General features: G+C 41.3%; 1 pseudogene; it reads left to right on the top strand.

The window, feature by feature from the left end:
• LOC129324720 (AT-rich interactive domain-containing protein 4B-like) overlaps positions 1-12,031 on the top strand; it is a 41,623-nt pseudogene extending 29,592 nt beyond the window's left edge.
• The last annotated feature ends 639 nt before the right edge of the window (positions 12,032-12,670 follow it).

Below are 12,670 nucleotides of genomic sequence, written 5' to 3'. Positions count from 1 at the left end.
TTTTTTTTAAGCTACTTAATGAATCCTAAATGAGGAAATGAAATGCCTCTTAAAATCACCACGGTTTGGCAGCTTTCACGATCTGCAGTAGAGAAAGAGGGCGGGAAAGTGAGGGAGGCATTGCCACTTTAAGTGACTCAGGAAGTGAAAAAGCAAGCCTGGTGCGTGCTTCAAAACCGAAACTACTGCTGCTGGAAGTATGTTGCTTACTGAAAAGGGGTAACTAGAGAAAATCTTAGAGAGAAATGAAGTTAATAAAATAAAGTGAATAACATAAAGAAGGACAAGAAGAAAGCTTGGCAGAGGAAAGAAGGGAAACAGAATTTGACTGGGCTAGTACAGGAAGAGAGTAAATGAAGGAATTTGGGAGCTTTGAAAATAGCAATCTGAAGGGAAAACAGCTTCTCGACAAATAACATAGGGAGCCTGCAAAAAAGGGGGAGGGGACTGCAATAATAAACAGTGAGTAGCATTATTTATTGGCGCTTAAGCTGCAGTTTGTTGGGGAAGGGGATAAATGTATAACTAGATGTTACTCTGTAATTTTGTATGGTTTTAATTCTTGGAACTTTGAGCAACCTTCAGCCCAAGGAAAAGGCAGGTAAAAACAAATGTTACTCTGTAAGGCACCCGTTTGTCAAAAGGGCTATGGCTCAGAGACAGAGCATGGGCCATTTACACAGAAAGTCCCAGGTTTAATCTCCATAAATTTCAGGTGTTGTATATTTCCCAAAGCCTTTGCTTAAGGCCTTGGGAAACTCTGGTTGTCAAAGATTAGATGAACCAATAGTCTGACTTGGTATAGGAAGTGTCCCATCTTTAGTGAGGGAACTCTATTATTAACAAAAAAAATTGTGATTAATAATATACCCCAAGCTTGGATTCCTTTAACATTTTCCTGCATACATTCTTTATCTGCCAAAAATATATATTTCTCTAGGTTTTTACAAGCTAAAGAGACATCTAGAGAGACCATAAAGATTTGTCCTCCCTCGTATTTAAAAATAATTACTAAGCTCTTCTGTTTGGTGTAGCGGTTAAGAGAGCGGCACTCTTAATCTGGAGAACCGGGTTTGATTCCCTTCTCCTCCATGTGAAGCCAGCTGGGAGACCTTGGGTCAGTCACAGCTTCTAGGAGCTCTCTCAGCCCCACCTGCCTCACAGGGTGTTTGTTGCGGGGATAATAACATACTTTGTAAACTGCTCTGAGTGGGCATTAAGACGTCCTGAAGGACAGTATGTAAGTCAAATATTATTATTATTAAGAGCTTTTCTGAATTGGGAACTGCATTATAAAGGAAGCACTTTACAATTATGAAGTATGACTCTTGTGTTCTTAAAAAAAACTTGAAAAAAGTGTACTAGGATGTTAGAAATATAATGTTGATATTACTCTTGTGACTGTCACTCCAGGGATATGAGCTTGCGTTTGAAAGAAACAAAATGTTTCCATCTCCTCCAGCATTGATCTCTGAAAATGAGGGTTTCAATCTTGTTAGCAAAGAGAAACTCATGCATGTGGGTGAGAGGAAGGGGAGACACTATAATGTTAACAATTGAGCTCTTTAACCCCCACAGCTTCAGCTGGCCAGGGGAAGGCAATACCCTCTAATGATCTAATCCAAGCACAGGGTAACACTTAAAAAAAAAAAAGCTAATGAGCCACACCAGGTGACTGGTTTGAAGATAAGGGAAGGATTCCTGGGTAAGAAGAACTTCAACTCTTTTTGATACACTTCCACATCAGCATTGGTAGCAGCCTAGCAACCATCAACTCTATGAGCAAGTAGGTCTACACAGAAAGTCAGTCCACATTATTATTCACTGTGTTTACTCCTGGGAAAGGCTTTCAGCCATTGCCCAGTAGTACCACCATGCTGCTTCTCCCCTTTCTTTCCCTCTTTGTTTTTATAAATTGGTTTTCATATGATTTTATTGTATGTTGATAGACAGCAGTTGGGAATAGTCATATTGCTAGTCTGTAGTTGTAATAGTAGTGAGTCTCTAGTTGCAAAATAGTAAAAAGTCCAGTAGCACCAAATTTATTGAGGCATAAGCTTTTGAGAACCACATGCATAAGTGGGTGTCATTAAAATATTAATGATATCCAATACCAGTGCCTCAGACAATCTAATTCAAAGGTCTTTTAATCAAATGGATTCTGATTTTGGAAAAGGCGTGCTCAAAACTTGCAAGTTGCTGCTCACAAAGTAAATTTCTGGCTCACAATACTGCACCACTTAGAGGGAACATTGCTGCCAGGTAAGGGGCTGGAAGGTGAGTGGGCCTGAACTGCAGGGGGGCTCCTGGGGGTGATTGCGCCCTGTGCAATGATGGCACTCCCGGAAGTGACGTCACTTCTGGAAGTGACGTCACCACATATTTCCGGGGGTGCACACATTTACTTGAAATCATTACAGATGGCCACACATCAGTCTCTCCAATGGCTGATAGGAGCAGCACTGGCCGATAGGAGCAGCACTGGCAATGCAGTCTCTCCAATGGCCGATAGGAGCAGCACTGGCAATGTTTGGAATTTTAAATGGACAAACCTGAGACACAATGTCAAATTGATCTGCTTAGAAGTAGAACAGACAGAAGCGGAACAGAGACAGGACAAGAAAACTGCCTTTGCTGTCAGTCCTCTGTGTCTTAAGGAGCCAAGGAAGAGTCTTACTCTTGTGTAAGATGTAAACTGGCCCTTATTCGGGTCATATTCCAAGTCTTACACACTTGACATAGATTTTAGTTAGTCTCTTCAAGGCAGTCGCCATAAGGAATGCTTACCTGGTGATTTCACATCACTTGAATAGTGTCTGACTTTGAATATCAAACCCATAATTAATTTGTGTTGATGTGATTGCTCTTGTGTAGTGAGTGTACTCAATGAGTGACAAACACAAGTGATGCGTTTATCTCATAAGAGCTGTGTTACTTTTTTAAAGGAAAGGATGAAATGTGTTCTGAATAAACTGGCATGAAGTGCTTTTGTAGTAAATGATCTTGTTGCTGAGAGAATTGCCTAACTACCACAAATTTTGTACTTCATAATGGTGCTCTTTTTTTAACCAATACTTTTGGACATGTTGATCAGACAACAGCTCATACAGGTGGAAGAGCCAATTTCATTGTGTGTGGCATGTCCTGCATGCTTAATCCTAGACCATTCCCAAAAGGAGCAACTGGGAAGCATCAGCAGGAATAGGAAACTGGCAAATTCCAGTTCTTTGTATCAAAACTATAAATAATAATGTAAACATTCTTGTCTGGACTTGAGCATAAGGCCTGTAGATTGTCCAGTTCATAGTAATAAATTATATTATGTTACTGATAATCAGGGCTTTTTTTCTGGGAAAAGAGGTGGTGGAACTCAGTGGGTCGCCCTCAGAGAAAATGGTCACATGGCTGGTGGCCCCTCCTCCTGATCTCCAGACAGAGGGGAATTTAGATTGCCCTCCGCACTGTGGCGTGGAGGGCAATCTAAACTCCCCTCTGTCTGGAGATTAGGGGGCGGGGCCACCAGCCATGTGACCATTTTCAAGAGGTTCCGGAACTCTGTTCCACCACGTTCCAGCTGAAAAAAGCCCTGCTGATAATGCTGTATTTTTATTCTTACTCTCAGAACTTGTTTTGATATGAAAATTGGTACAATTCACTCTTCTCTTGTTTTTCCATCACTTTCCACTATTGTTAAGTGGCTTTCCAACTGAAGCATATTCCATATATAGGGAGAGAGCTGGTCCATAACAAAATCATAGAAGGAGAAGAACCTGATTAAAGCGCCTCTCATTCTGTGATTCTTCTAAGAAGTATATACAAATGCTAAGTTGCAAAAATACAAGAGATTTGGTATAGCATAGTGACCAGCAGAGTAAGCTTAACATCAGGAAGCACTGAATTCCCTAGGTGGCCTTTTCTACCTTAATTCCTAAGCAATAGGGGGACAATAAACACTAACCTCCCAGAATGAATTGTTGCTTCAGTATGATAATGTATACAAAATGCTTTGGGAACTCTGAAGTATAAATGCTAAAAGTTATTCTTGTTGTTATCCTGAATATTGAAAGTATGTTCATCTATAGCAGAGAGACGGGTTTGTAAAACATAATGTGTCTTCCTAAAAACTGCACTTTGAATATTACCCATAATGTAACTGAATGTATTTTATTTCTTCATAGATATGATGAATGGATAAAAGCAGACAAGATAGTAAGACCAGCTGACAAAAATGTGCCAAAAATAAAACATCGAAAGAAAATAAAGCTCACTAAGGACTACAGCTGAATTTTATTCTTATGCAAAGAGGGAGAAGAGAACACAATACTTCTCTGTGTTATTGTTGAAGGGAGATTCAGTGAAATAAGGCTATAGAGTTCATATTTACATTCTATCTGTGCATAATGTATCTCCAAGAGTCAAAATTTAAGCTCCTTCTGCTGATTGTGAAGAACAAAGCTAATATTTCTATTTCAGATATTCATTAATGAGTGCTATCTTCTGGTTTGTTGAATACAAAAGTAGACACTGTAATACTGTCTATTGGCCCAGTTTTGTTAGTGAACTAACATGCATGATTTCCAACATAAGAAAACAGGCGAATTCTCTGTATTATCCATAAAGCAGAACAAGGAAAGTAAATTAAGAATGCAAACAATTTGAGTATATTTAGGCTTACACTGTGACCAATCTCAGTGCCAGCTGTATAAAGAAACTGCAGTTCCCTTTAAGACTCACCACACAAGACCTAGAATTGCCCACCTCTAGTCTGATTGACTTAGGTTCTCAATGAATTCTGTAGCACAGAATGCTGATTTAGGCATAAGATTCTGTTATGGGACAGAAAGGGACCTGTATATTAGCATATAGTTCTGAAGACAAGGGCACTTACATTTTCTTAAAGGGCCAATTTTCTCTTCCTGCTGCAGCAATCTGAGGCTTTCACAATTTTGTTCCTGGGGCAAATAGGGGTTAGCATTGGGAAGGAGAAATGGTAGAAATTACTACTCCTTAAGAAAATGAAAGTGACCTTCAGTGCAAGTCTAAACATTTATATCCTTCTAAGCCCTTTTTAAGTCTCAGAATTGCACAGCTCAAGTCTTAGGAATGTGTGATTCAATACAGATCAGTGAAAGGACTTTGTACAATGACAAAACTAAATATTCTTATGCAGGTATGTATTAGGATGTTTTATAATTTATTCATTTTGCAGCAATGCACTATTTAATAAAGGCAACATTTCATTAGCAGGGTTTAGGGAAGAAAAGCTCCATTCGTTTTCCAATAACTTGTCTACTTCTTATGTGATACATTGCATGAAATATGCCATTATTTCCCCTTGTGCTAATATAATCTCTGTGATGGACATTGAAGGGTCCATGACAGAAAAAAATCTCTTTCTCTGACTGCTTTCTTTTGGCACAGCATAGTGAACTCCTAAATTGTTATGGGTTAATTAACAGAATGTAAATAATGGCTTTTCCCCTGTTTAAACTAGAATAAAGCTGACGGAGAGAAAGATGAGAAATATTCTCCTAAAACATTTAAATAGCGCCGCTCATCAAAGCCACCCTTTCGTGCCAGTATATCACCTGAGATGGCATCCAAATCAGACAGCACTGAAGCCAAAACCTCTGACTCAACTCCAAATAAATCTTTAGAGATTGCTTCCCTCCTTAACGGACTGCAAGGTAGTGTTAACAGACTTTCTGATTCATTGTCTGAATGTGTCTTTTTTTTTCCTTTAAGAAGTAGGAGATATTTGGTAGTCTGTATTCATCAACAGCTAGCAAAAGTATTTGCAGGCAGGAATTTGTATTAGGGCTGTTGTGTTTGTTTTCAATGGGCTGGAAATTTTTGAGGACACCTTTGTGCAGCTGATAGAACAAAGCAACCATTAAATAGAGAGTTGCACAAAATGAGCATTTCTTTTTTAAACTCAGAAAGTTATTTATAGTGTGTCTATAATTTTTGTATCATTAATATGCATGCTTCTACCACCCTAATATGACTTTAGAGTTCAGTGCCTGAAGAGTGATGTTCCTATTTTATGTTACTGTTGCTTAGCTACCTAGAAGATTGTTTCACCTCCATGAAGTACATTGCAACTTGCTCTTCCCTATCACAGTTACTCTGTTGCTTAAGTAGACTATTCATTATTCACTACTAGTAAGATTTTGGAGGTTGGGAGTCATCCAGGAGCAGTATTTGGGGTCTGCTGTGGGGGTCTGCAGAGGGAAATTACAAAATCACCACTCCCCCCAAGTTTCTGATCATGAAAATGTTCTCTCATTGGCAGAAGACAACTCTGGATCTTTGAAACTTATTAATCAAGGGTTGCTATATTTCATTTTTTGATGGCACAGCAACACATTTTTTGATTTGCTGTTCATTTCTTGTCTTATTTTAAAATTCTGTTGAATCACAGCCTCTTACAAGTGGTTCTGTTCCTTGCTGAAGCAACTTCTAGGTTCTAGTCTTGGGTGAGAATCTGGAAAGTTACCATATGTGTGCCCAAGGGTTCGTGCCATACCCAGAGAAAGTTTTGACTTTCTTTGAACAGCGGAATGCCATGAAACCTCCCTTGCTTTGAAATGCAATTTGCCATGTGATGTAAGGGACTGATTTTCTGGAAAATAAAATCTAAAGGGCCTTTGTGCACATGGAAATGACCAGGAGGGCTTTGTTAAAATACTGGTCATGGTCCATAACATATATCAGTTTGTTATTTCTCACAATAGAAGCATTCTCCTAAGTTGTGTTGCTATTTTTGAGGCCATATGTGGATTGGCCATTTAAGACCTCTGAAAAGGTTGCAGTGGGCCAGTGGCCCTGGGGGGGTCCAACCCCTCACTGGAACACCTTGCCCCAAGTGAAGGGCAGTCCTTGCCCAGTGAGAGGTGGGCAACAACCACTGCTACAAGTCAGCAGCTCTCAACCCAGGTGGCGCAGGGAAGGAGGTACCTGGCCTAGCCAAGGCCCATGTGAGAAAGGAAGCACCTGGGAAGGCTCGAGTGGTATCGGCTGGGCAGATTCTCTTTCTTTCTGGGGCCATTTTTAACTCCCAGTCGGTCCTGGGTTTTCCTTCCCCACCCCTTCTTTCTTAGTAACTCTGCATTTGGCATTTATCCAGTGTTGTCCTCTGAATATATATTTCTGTGTTATTGTCAGACTATGGAATCCCAGTTATCCAGAGTTCGTCTCCCCCCTCTTGCAAGAAGCACAAGATTTCTTGATTCCAAAAGGTTTATTGAAAGACTATGCTCATGATACAGGTGTCCATAATCCAAAGGCTGATGAGGCCCTTGGCTGAACGAAAGCTTTGTTGAGACTGGCACGCAAAGCAAAAGTTACAATACTTCAAACACCCATTCCCAGCTTCCCCCCAATCCCGTCTGCGAATGCATGAGAAGACGAGGACATCAAGGTCGTTGACTGGACTGGGTAGATAAGGACTGTTCGCTCCCATGGATACGAGCGGCCTGGACGACACCTGGGCCTGGAGGGAGGAAAACTAGATAACTACTGATTATAACACAAGTTAATATGGCGTGACTCTGGCTAGAGAACTGACATCCTGACATTCTGCCCCCCTTAAGACCCCCCCTCACCATCTATAAGAGTTGGGTGGGGCACCGGTGTCTCAGGATGCCAGTCATCTCGAAGAGGTGCCTTTTTGAGGAGACTGCTGTCAAAAGTAGGGTGGACTTGACGGAGATTCTTTGGCAGTTCTAAGTCTACAGTCACTTTATTAATGACCTTCTTTATTGGGAAGGGCCCTAGATACTTCAATCCCAACTTTTTACTGGATTGCTCCATTTTGAAGTTTTTGGTGGAGACATAAACTTTATCTCCGGGGTGCAATTCCCATTGCTTCACACGATGGCAGTCAGCATATTTTTTGTAGTCCGCTTTGGCTTTGGTTAAAGTCTTTTGGATTACAGCCCACTGCTCCGTGAGGGAGGTCCACCATTCTCCTAGATCCCCCGATTTTTTTGATTCTGGGCTACTTTCAAAGGGGAAGGTTAAACCTTCATATCCATGAACAATTTTGAATGGAGTTTCTCCAGTTGAGGTGTGAATCGAGTTGTTATATGTGTACTCGGCGAAATGAAGATATTGGGTCCAATTATCTTGTTGAAAATTAATGTAACGTCTGAGGAATTGTTCTAGAACTTGATTAATTCCTTCCGATTGTCCGTCGCTCTCGGGATGATAGGTGGAGCTTAATCCTTGTTCAATTCCTGCTACTTGTAAAAGCTCCTGCCAGAAGTTGGCAACAAACAGTTATAGCCCTTCCAGCACAAAACACAGAATAATTCTCATTACCCTTTGTCTCTGTGCATTTTTGAGCCTGTTTCATTGTTTGTCTTGCAAGTTATCTACGTTATCTTAGAATAATATTTACTTGTAATATTCATATAAATGCTTTCATTGATAATATTCAAATGTTCAGTTACCATTAACAAGAACTGACAAGTAGTATTTTGATGCAAAAATGGAGGGGTGATTTGGGGAGGTTGCCGAGACAAGACTTAAAAGTAAGAGATTCCATTTAATTTTTTTTAAAAAATAAAGCTAGAAAGGGGCCAACATCATACATCTGGACTGAAGATGGGCAAATATCAAGCCTGTCAGTCCTTTGACATAAGCAAATGCAGCCATCTAAAATAATCATTAAATTGATGGACGTTACATATGTCAAGATGCATGTAATTTTTATAATTATGTGCAGGCATATGTCATGACCTAATAATGCTTCTTTACAACTATAAATACTAACACATTAATTCCCTTTCAGTCTAGATTTCTGACATTAACATTTTCTATTTTTGAATAATGACATAAATCATTAGTCCTTCGAATACAATAAATGTAAATGTGAAGTAGATGTGAAGTAGAAAATGTAAATATTGTTTATCACTGTACTTGTAATATATCTGGAAGTGTGATCACAATAGTGGCATGCAATGTTTATTTTTTTTAAATAATAGCTTTTGAAAGTTCTGATGAAAGTGAGCAAGATGATGACCAAAGTGTTCCAAGTGTATATAATAATGGTAAGGAAGAACCTCAAGATGAAAATGTGAGCAAAGAAAATAATGAACTGTCCAAAAGAGCAGAACAACTCTTCCTTTCCAGAAGAGACTAAAACCCTGGCAGATGCCACAGTCTCTAAACCAATATCCAGATCTCCAGAAAGATTGCGGAAAGAACAGGCAGAGCTATCAGATGATACTGATTATGATGGAGAAAATGAAACCACCAAGAAGAGGAAAGAGGTAAAAAAAGAAGCAGTGGATAAGACAAAGCCACCACCAAAACGTGGTAAACGGAGGATCTGTGTCACAGAAGAATGTTTAAAAACTGGGTCACTTAATATTAAGGATGACAAAACAAATGGCAAAGACATGCTTAGTTTAGAGAACAGCTCCTCAGATGCAGATGAGGGGGGAAAATTAAAAATCACACCGACAAAGAAGTATAATGGGTTAGAGGAAAAGAGGAAATCTTTACGGACAAATGCTTTTTATTCAGGTTTCTCTGAAGCGGCAGAAAAGAGAGTAAAACCCCTAACTAACTCTGATGAAAGGCTTCAAACTACCAGAGCTAAAGATCAGAAAGATGTATGGTCTAGTATTCAGGGGCAGTGGCCTAAAAAAACTCTCAAGGAACTTTTTTCAGATTCTGACACAGAAGCAGCAGCTTCTCCACCACATGCTTCTCCAGAGGATGCTGTACCAGAGGAGCATCTGCAAACTCTGGTAGAAGAGGAGACCTCTTTGTCCAGTTCTAAAGTTGAAAGGCCTTTGCCTCTCAGCTCGTATCCCAAATCTGTTGAGGAGAAAACAATTGAAATGAATGACAAGAAAGTTGAATTCCCAAGTAGTGGCAGTAATTCAGTGCTAAACACTCCTCCAACCACACCTGAATCACCACCATCTGTCACTACAGCAGAATCAAGTAGACATCAATCCAGTGTATCTGTTTCTGACACATTGGCACCAAATCAAGAAGAGGTACGAAGTATCAAGAGTGAAAACATATAGCACAATTGAAGTGGACTGTGTTGTTGGGGAGTGGAGCAGATGGCAATGCCCTCCCCTGCCTTAACCCAGCTGGTGTTTGTGGCGGAGCAGGTGGCAATGCCCACCGCCCACCTTAACCCAGTTGGTATTAGGAGCGGAGTAGGTGGCAATGCCCTCCCCGTGTCTTAACCCAGCTGGTATTAGGAGCAAAGCAGGTAGAATTTCCCCTCCCACCTTAACACAGCAGTTGTTAGGAGCAGAGCAGGTGACAATGACACCCCTGACCTTAACCCAGCTGGTATTAGTAGCAGAGCACTTGGCAATGCACACACCCCCTTTCACCCAGCTGGGATCAGAAGTAGAGCAGGTGGCTTTGCCCATTCACTGCCTTAACCATTTGGGCCATTAGTCCCAAAAGTCTCTGGATAGCGGCTGCAGATTGGAACCTGCATCTAGTAAAAAGGGCCACCATCCTACAGATCCGTATAGCCCGCTCCCCGGGTAAGAACCCCTTATTTAACATGCCATCCAGTACCATACCTATGAACAGGATTCTCCTAGCGTTCTCCTAACGTTTACTAAGAGACCCAAATGGGAGCAGGTAAGCACCACCATTCTGACTTGCTCCTGGAGTGCTTCTGCTGAAGGGGCTGCTAACAACCAGTTGTCCAAATAAGGATAGACTGTGCATCCTTGTTCTCTAAGAAAAGCCACCACTGCAGCCATACATTTAGTAAATACTCAGGGAGCTGTGGATAGCCCGAATGGAAGTACCTGGTAATGAAAAATCTTGCCCTTACAAACGAACCTAAGATATTTCCTATGCTCAGGGTGTATGGCAATATGAAAATATGCGTCTTTAAGATCTAGGACAGCAAACCACATGTCATCGGGCATTAATTGAAGCACCGTATTTAATGTAAGCATTCTCAATCTCCTAAGTTGAATGAATTTATTCAACTCCCTCAGATCTAAGATGGGGCAAACTCCTCCATCCTTTTTGTCTACCAGGAACATCCTAGAGTAAAACCCCCAAGGAGAGTCCTGTGAGGGGACTTCCCATACTGCTCCTTTCTGCTGAAGAGATTCAACCTCCGTCTGCAAGTTGTCAGAAGAGGTTTGTTGGGAAAAATCAGGAAGAGACAACTCTGGATAAATTTCATACTGAATTTTATAACCAACTCTTATGATATTAAGAACCCAACTATCAACTGTAATCTCAGCCCATGCCTGGGCAAACTTAGCCAATCTGTCCCCCAAAACAACAGATTGTTTTAGAGATATTCAGAACTGCTTGGGTTGAGTTGCAGGTTCCTTGGTACTGGGACTCAGCTGATTGCGACAGGGTCAATAATTGGACCTCCTGTGCTGATATGAGCCTGTCGAAGGCTGAAACTGCCTGTAGGACCCATAACGAGGATACGGTTGGTATCTCTGGTGCCTACCACGGTAACTCTGCAATGAGCGATATTGGTAGCATTGCTCGGCAGGTTGTGTGGCTGGTAGAATCCCATAGGAGTAGACTGTCAGCCGATCTTTACGTTTCTGCAACAGATACTTGTCTGTCTTGCTCGAAAACAAGGTTTGTTCCTCAAAAGGTAGATTCTCTACCTTGTTTCACATTTCAATAGGTAACGCAGTCGTGCAGAGCCAGGCATGTCTGCGGAGCACAATAGATGAAGCTAGGGCTCTTGTAGATGTATCCACTGAATCACGGCGAGCATTAATTTGTTGCCTTGGCAGACGTAAGGCTTCCTCCAGAATAACTTTAGCAAGAACCTTCTGGTCAGTGTCGGGAGTTTGTTTATGAAGATCATGATGCGATTCCAAAGGAAGATTTGATAAGCTCCCATGATAGCTGAGTAATTGGATATCTTCAGAGTTAGGGCTGCAGATGAGTAGAATTTCTTGCCCAACGAATCCAATTTTCTGCTCTCTTTATCTGCAGGTACAGCATGAGATCCCTGCTGTTGGCGAGCCTACATCTCCTTGGTGACCAGGGATGATGGTGGTGGATGTGAAAAGAGGTAGGTACAGACGTTATCCCTTGTCTTGTATAGGGCTTCCAATTTAAGAGAAGTAGGATAAATAGAGGCTGGCTTCTCACAGACTGCTGCGATAACCTCCACTAAGCCCTCTGTAAACGGAAAGGCATGGTGGCAGGATTTCCAGGATGAATATACTGCAGTGTTTTATCCTTTGGTTTCGGATTTACAGCAGACACTTCAATATCCAGGGAACGGGCCATCCAAAACATCTGTTCTGTGCAAAGTTGGTAATCTTCATTCAGGGAAATACGTCCTGTCCCAATAATAATGTCTTCAGGAGAAGGATCAGAAGGAGAACTGGGGCTCTGATCCCGACCCGGTTCTGAAGATTGATAAGCCAGGTCCCATCCAGGGAAGCCATAACGGGAGTACTCACTTCTAATCTCTCCCCAGTCATCCCTGCCAGAATTCGGGGAATATGAACGATGGGACCTGGAATAATCTGATCCATGCCCACTATAGTCTCTCTGTGATAGATGATGAGACAAGTTCTCCCTGCAAGCATAGTCATGGAAGGGAGCTAGAAGGAGGAGCGTCAGGTAATTCGCCCTCATCAGAAGAGTGGCATGATGGTGACGTGATGTACGGAGAAGGGGT

The sequence above is a fragment of the Eublepharis macularius genome, chromosome 1 (assembly GCF_028583425.1).
Source record: "Eublepharis macularius isolate TG4126 chromosome 1, MPM_Emac_v1.0, whole genome shotgun sequence".
NCBI lineage: Eukaryota > Metazoa > Chordata > Lepidosauria > Squamata > Eublepharidae > Eublepharis > Eublepharis macularius.
The sequence above is the reverse complement of the archived record's forward strand: the minus strand, read 5'-3'. Positions and strand labels throughout refer to the sequence as shown.